Below are 8032 nucleotides of genomic sequence, written 5' to 3' on the forward strand. Positions count from 1 at the left end.
AAAAATGGGAAAAGACTCACATATACAAAAATATTTATAGCAGCTCTTTGTGTAGGGACCAAGAATTTGAAATTGAAGGTTGCCTAATTGTGGAATGGCTGAACAAGTTATGGTATATGAATGTAATGGAATACTATTATGTTGTAAGAAATGATGAAAAGGCTACTTCAGGAAAATCTGGAAAGACTTATATGAACTGATGCTGAGTGAAGTGAGCAGAATCAAAGAACATTGTACACAGTGATAGCCACATTGTACAATGACTGATTTTGATAGTCTTAGCTCTTCTCAGCAATACAAGGACATAAAACAGTTCTAAAAACTCATGATAGAAAATGCCATCAACATCCAGAAAGAGAAATATGGAATCTGAATGCAGATTGAAGCAGACTATTTTCTGTTTTTGTTTTGTTTTGTTTTATGTCTTTCTTTCTCATACTTACTCCCATTCATTCTAGTTCTTCTATACAGCACGACTAATGTGAAAATATGCTTAAAAGGAATGGATATGTAGAGCCTATATCAGATTGCACATCCATCTTGGGGAGGGGAAGGTGAGGAAGGAGAAAATTTTAAATTTATTGAAGTGAATGTTGAAAAATAAAAATTAAATATATATATGAAGGAAAGTATATAATAAATTATCTGGCAAGAGCCACTCTAGGACACATGGATGACTTAAAAGGAATAAGAAGCAGATATCTTCCCTGATGTTCATCTTCATGGATGAACATGTGGCCCTGTGTTTTGACATGTCAATTGGGTCAGGTTTGCTTAAAATCCCTCCTCATACTCATGAGCTGAAAGAACAATCACTCAGCAGGTAGAATGTTTTGGGTCTTTATGTTATTTATTCAGCTTTTTTTGTGTCTCTTCACTGTTTATGATAATCCCAAAATGTCTCTCTAAGAAGTTGGTACCTACTGGCACTTGGTGGATTCTGATTGAGTTTTTTTGTTATTGTATTTTATTTTATTAGCAATCTCTTTCAGAAAACCTTTGAGATCATTCAGCTTTGTATTCACCTGTCTAAAGCAGTATCTCATTTCTTCCAAATTGTCATTGACTTTGGTGTTGCTTCTGACAAAGTAGTTTTCTTTCATTATAGCTTCCCTTGCCAGGGTTTCATTGTCCTCATTCATTACACAGCAAGCCAAGTACTCAGAGAGATTTTCCTTGCAGCAGCACTTGAAGCATTTTTCAACACCATGTAGATAAGCAAAGTCCACAAATGGAAAGGGGATGTTCAGGGGGCTACAGTACTCTTAGACCAGGAAGCAATGCTAGAATTTCCACACCTTGTCATTGTTTTCCTGCATTATTCCCATAGTACACCCAAACATGGGGACCAGAAGGTTCACAAGCAGGATATTGGCTGAGAGCATGGTTGCTGCTTGTTGTCCTTTCTTCTCAAAGAGGACCAAAATGACATTACTATGCTAAAGATAAGTTTTAATGTGTCCAGCTGAGGCTGAGCAGACCAATATAAGCTCAGAATGTTCTACCACAGGTCAGGTATAAATAGTCCCTTTGAACATTTGGGGTGGAATCTCCAAATTTGTGCATCCTGTGTTTACTTTGAGTTGCTTCAATTCTGCTTTGCTCATAGAGCACAGCACCTTCTCTGATGTGGGCACACCATGCTGAGCAGTCTTGTGCCAGTGTCTCCCATGTCACACAAACAATTCCAAAGTTCATGAGAGAGACCTTGAGAGTGTCCTTGTATCACTTTTTCTGACCACCATGTGGATGCTTGCCCTGTGTGAGTTCTCCATACAATTGTGGAGAAAATCTTTTTTGCAAGCATACATTTTTATTCAAACAATATGGCCAGCCCCTTGGAGTTGTGTTCTCTGAAGCAGAGTTTGAATGCTTGGCAGTTTAGATAGAGTAAGGACCTTAGTGTCTGGTACCTTATCCTGTAAGGTGATCTTCAGAATCTTCCTCAAACAATTCAAATAAAAATGATTCAGTTTCCTGGCATGGTGCTGTACACTTCCATAGAGTTCTCAACAAGCCATCATCAATCAATGCTGAGGCAATTGACCATTCAACCTCAGGTTGAAGTCAATCCCTCCTGAACTAAAACTCCAAATAAAGAAGAGGTTTTGAGTGCCAGTAGGCTCCCTTCATGTGGCAAAGCACCTGATGCTGACTCTATTCCAGCTGAGATTTACAAGGTAGGGGGTCCATTTCTCATACAAAAGGTTGAGAACACATAGATGCATACAAGAGTTACAGTAATCCATTCAGGGAATTGGGGCAGCATGTATTCATCCAGTTCCATTCCCAGTGAAGGTGCAGAGGGAAAGATCATAAGTGGTGCCAATCACATCCCTGGGTACCTGGACAAACATGGTCAGGTAGGGTTTGTACATCACTGAGCAGAAGATCCACTACCAGCAGTGTTCTTTCTGCCTTGGGATGCCCAATGGGCCAACTCAAAGGCCACCATTCAAACCACAGAGAGGAACAGGAGGAGAAGACAGCAGCCCCTGTAGATGATAATTTTTGACCCCAAATTTCTGCTCACAGTGAAAATATATGTTAAAATGACAATCATTTTTTTTCAGATTGAAATATGGTCTACTTTCTTTTGGCACCAGAACACAAAGAAATTTGATGGTCTCTGTTTTCCTTCATGTCAGTGTGATCATCATGACTGTTTTGATTAGTATCAGCCTGTATCTCTCCATAATCAGAGTGGAAATGATATAATCCAGGCATAAGATGACACATTAAAAATTTGGGGAAATTTTGTTAGAAGAGTGGGGCTGGAAGACAATCCCTGCTATTAAGAAAAAATAATCTAAGACTGCTCATGACATTCTACAACTCTGTGAAGTACTTAATCCAATTCTTGTACCATGGTTGAATTGAATTGAGAAATAAGGCTTGTATAACTATTTGGGAATGTGTGAAGTGTCTCTTTGTTTTCAGGTCTTACTTACAAAGGGAAAATTAGTTTAGAACCAGGTCCCTTTGGACTCTTAAGATAATCCCTGTTCTCTCTGTCTCCACCAGATGAGCTCTCCTTGGGGAATGGGACTGCCCTCCTATATCACTTGATCACAGAGGATGATGAAGACCAGGGCATAGACGATGAGCTCTGAGGTGTAAAGAATGGAAATGCATGAGCAGCATGTAGGCAAAGAACAGCAGGAGGGTGATATAGACAACCACATAACAGGAGAAGACCGTGAATGACAAAGTCAAGAAAGCCAGGTAGGACCAGATGAACCTTCCATGTCTGTCCATAAGCTTTTTCCTGAAGCAGGAAAAAAATAACCCAGGGGACTTGGTCCTTTGGAATTGGAACCTGCTTCCTGAGAAATGCATGTGTGCTTTTTGCCCTCTATCATGTTGAAAATGGCTCAGTATGCCACTTCCTACATGAAGCCCACTCACCATGGGGCCTTTGTTTGCACTGTGTCCATTACATGTTATGGAGATACTATTGACTGGATTTTCACCCTGATCAGTATGATGAAACTATACTTGAGTAGAAGAAAGGTAGAAAGACAAGGTAGAGAGATACAGACTTACTAATCAAAACTGTCATGATGTTCTCACCGACATCGAGGACAACAAAGAACATAGAACCTTTGTGTCCTGGTGCCACAAGAAGGTACAAGAACAAATCAGAACTCTCAAATCATCTTTTTCTATCATTAGACGGTGAGCTCCTTGAGAGCTAGGACTCTTTCTTTCTTCATTATTTGTATCTCTACAACTTAAAACAGTGACTAGAACTTCAAATACAATTCAGTCATTTCAGTCATTTCATGTCTAACTCTTCATGACCTCATTTGGGGATTTCTTGTCAGAGATATTGTAGTGATTTATCATTCCCTTTTCCAACTTACTGTACAGATGAGGAAACTTAGGCAAACAGGGTTAAGTGACTTGCCCAGGGTCACACAGTAAGTGTCTGAGGCCAGATTTGGACTCAAAAAGGTGTGTCTGACTTCAAGCCTGCCACTCTATGCACTATGCTGCCTAGGTGCACAAGAACAAAGCCAGTGCTCATTAAATTTTTGTATACTTGAATTTACATTTAGAAATTCTTCAGTGTAGACAATATTGACCATCAAAACAGGACAACTATGGGTTACATAAAAGGTTCTGAGGGCATGCATATTATTCTTCTGAAATAGCGCTACTTCATTTATAAAAAGTGGAAATCTGCCTTACCAGTTATCAGTAGGGCTTCCATACTGCTTTTTAGTACCTTGGAATCCAAGTCACACAAGTATTGCTGGACAGTTTGGGATAATCAAAAGAAAAAATAATAACTTTACCCATAAATGTAAAATGGTGCTACTAAGAAATGAAAAAAATAAAAAGAGGTTTTGAAAATGTTTATTTAATTTAAAATTCAGAAATTATGCTTAAAGGGCAGAACCAAGATGATAGAGTGAAACAAATTTACAACCCAAGACAACCTGGAAGATTCACAGGAAAGGCTGAGAGAGGGGTACAGTCCAATGCAGGCTGAACCAGCACAGACCCAGTCCCAGCAAACCCAGAGCAGATTTCAGGGGAATGAAACTAGGGCAGTTTCCAGACTTTTCAACCAACAAATGCCAAAAACAACTTAGAAGGTCAGTAGGAAAGGTCTGCCTCTCCTTGGTGAAAGAGGAGTACAGTTCAGCCATGCCCCCAGCAGAGCTACAGCCTAAGCAAACCAAGAGCAGGCCTTAGAAGTGACTAAATCAATAGTGGTGGTGGATGCCTCTGGAACACTCAGTCCACAGATGGTAAAGGGATTGAACAACTGGTGAGAAGAGGTTTGTAGGGATTGATTTGCTGGAACAGAGACAGGACTCAGTTGCTTTGCCTATCCTTGAATCTGGGTTACAGTCCTTCGTGACAGTCCCAGGCAAGGAGCACTAATATAGCAGAGCTTGTGGCAGAAGTGGAGGCAAGACCCTCCTTACACTTTCAGGGCAGAAAAGAGTGCATGTAGCCCCCAGAAACCAGGAGAGGAGCAAATACCTCTCGTTAGATCATACCACCTTGGAAAAACTGAAAACTTTAAAGTCCCTAGGAGTATCTCTGAAAACAGCTACACAAAACTGTTTAAACTTGCGACAATACACTCTCCACACTGGGAGCAGATCTCTACCTTAACAGAGTTATTGGCTGGGGAAATGAACAAAGGAAAACTTAGACATAGAAATTACGCTTAATAATAAAACAGATGAAAAAAATCACCATTAGTTCCTCACATCATATCTTAATAGGAAACATGCATACTTTGAGTGGAATTCCAAAAACAAAAAAAGAAACCTTTTCTAGAATTCATTGTGTGGTTTACAAGTAGCAGACAAATTATTCCCCTATCCAGATTATGTTTAAAAACATAGAATTTAATAAGTGCATTTCAAATACATCCTCAAAAACATTTGAGAAAAAAAAACCCAGAATCTTATAATGGCAAGCACTGCCAAAATAATCACCAGAGGAGAAAACATTTCATGCAATATGTCCCTGGACAAAAATGAAAAACCGCCACAGCAGAAACAAATTAAGAAATACACTCTGTATGTGTATATGTGTATTTTTGTGTGTTTGCATATATGTATGTGTATGTATATATGTGTTTATGTATGGGTATGTGTATATATGTGTATAGGCATATGCATATGTATATATATGTACCGATGTGTGTACACAACTCTGAGGTAAGTGCTAGCATTATCCCCATTTCACATGTGAAATAACTTAGATAAACAAATGTTAATGACTTGCCCAGGGTCACATAGCTAATGGTTGAGGGAGGAATTGAACTCATGTTCCTGAATTCAGGTTGAGTCTTCTATCCACTGCATCAACTAGTTTTTCCAAGTAGAAGGTTAAATTTTATATTAATATAAGTGTCCAAGAAAAAAGGTTACAAAACAAATAATTAAACATCAGCCAAAATATTGTTACAGAGATGAGAGGACTATCATTTATAAATTTAGAAAAGGAGTCCTCAAAAAAGGAGTATGTATAAAATTTCTAATTGTCTATATAGTTCCATGAAGTTCCATGATGTAATGAACATGAAAGTTGAATCTAATGGAAAACAGAGGGTTTGCATATCATTAGTACAATGAAGAACAGAACAATTATGTTAAGGATAGTTACTGAAACTCTAGTTTCTTTTCAATTCTCAAAAGAGAATGATATATAAGTTGAATACTTCATTGTGGTGCATGGATCATTAGCATATCACTTTACTAGTTTCTTCTCTAAAGTGAATATCTTTACAAATTTCTTAAAAGAAAGATATCTCTATTATGCAAAGATAAGAACATCAATGATTTCTCTGTTACATATGTATGTTTTTCAAAGAAAATTCATAGATTGGATCAATAAACAAAATCTATAAAGAGAAAGAAAACTATAAAATGCCTGAGGAGCCAAAGAACTATGCCCAAAATGCTCTAGGGTATAAAGAGTAATTTATCAATTCAATGATTGTTGAACAAAGCAGGCCAAAGCATCATAACATCAATCATTTTTTTAATGGCTACCATGAAGCTTTGACTCAATCCCACTTCCATATAGTTTTTCATGTACTTCAAATATATGAAATCAACCCAAAAAGAGAAAGAAAAACATAACATTCTATGTCCACATGGAGAAATATTTCCTATTTAAAGCACAACACCAACACAATAATGTTAAAAACAATTTACATAAAACATAGATTATTTCAGTTTAAGCCTAGCCTTGCCTTAAAGTCATAGTTATCTCACTCAAATAGAAGAAATATAGCTTTCAAATTAAAGGAAAGCTGAAATAAAAACTTTTATTTATCATGTGATACATTGTGTATTATATCCACCTCTATGAGTCTACTCAAAACAGAAAAGATCTTTCATTTTGTTGAATCTTTCTTTAATACCATTAACATGTGATTTATATTTATTAAGTATAAATTTCTTTATATAACTAAAATGAAGGGTAGAGATTGAAAGTGTTAAACTAGAGTCTGGACATCAATTTAAACCACCGAATAAGGCAGTATTTTATAATATATTAGTCTCCTCCTGGCAAGACACATGAAGTATAAAGTTCTCAAGGTGAAAACAGTGGCTAAATATGTTGAGACTAACTAGAGTCCTGAAATCAATGTTAAATGCAAATAATAAAGTATTTCATAGCTGTACAGTGAAAGTCTCAAATGCCTACTTTGAAAGACACTAAATGGATCATTATAGATTGGTAACATACTAACCCCCCAAAACAACAACAACAACATCAACAATTCATACATCATTACTGAAACCCAGTACTGAGAGGATTCTTGGGAAGATGTCAGGTCAGAAAATTACAAGCTCTCAAAATTTTCCTTCATAAAAGAGATAAAATATCACCTCAGGAATGAGGAAAAAAAATAGATCACTCTCAATGAGTGCAGAAGTAGTTGGGCAGGGATGCTGCTGCCTGTGGGCACTTGCAGGAGACTGGAGCTCTTGGTTTGGGTTCAATGTCAAAGCGAAGAAATGAAGGAGGGTCTGAGGCCAGAGTTACTATCCACCATACCCCAGCACTAGAGGTAATTACAAAAATAAACTTTTAAAAATGCATAGGCAAAGGAGAAAGAATCCAATCATAGAGAGTTACGATGGGAATAGAGAAGATTGGTGTTCATTTTCAGAAGGGGATACTGAAACAAAGAAGCCCTCTTCCACTCCAACGAATAATGTCAAACAGTCATCTGCTCAAAAAGAATTAATAGAAGAACTTAAAAAAGATTTTAAAATGAAGTGAGAGGGGGGCAGCCAGGTAGCACAGTGAGTAAGACCACCGGCTGCAGTGTTGGGAAGACATGTGGATCGAATCTGGGCTCAGACACTTATTACCCATCCAGAAACACCTGGCCGTGTAACCTTGAGCAAGTTGCTTAACCCCAATTGCTTAGGGCGCCAGGTGGCTCAGTGAGTAAGAGCACCTGCTCCAGTGTCAGGATGACCTGGATCAAATCCGGGCTCAGATACTTAGCACCACACCCAGAAATAACTGGCCTTGTAACCTT

General features: G+C 37.8%; 1 pseudogene; it reads right to left on the reverse strand.

Annotated features, from left to right (window-relative positions):
- Positions 1–920: 920 nt before the first annotated feature.
- LOC138173806 (transient receptor potential cation channel subfamily M member 8-like) lies at positions 921–4001 on the reverse strand (annotated as a pseudogene).
- Positions 4002–8032: the final 4031 nt, after the last annotated feature.

This window comes from Petaurus breviceps, unplaced genomic scaffold, assembly GCF_028583685.1.
Source record: "Petaurus breviceps papuanus isolate PSGF00001 unplaced genomic scaffold, PetGlider_PUasm1.0 648, whole genome shotgun sequence".
In the NCBI taxonomy this organism is placed as follows: domain Eukaryota; kingdom Metazoa; phylum Chordata; class Mammalia; order Diprotodontia; family Petauridae; genus Petaurus; species Petaurus breviceps.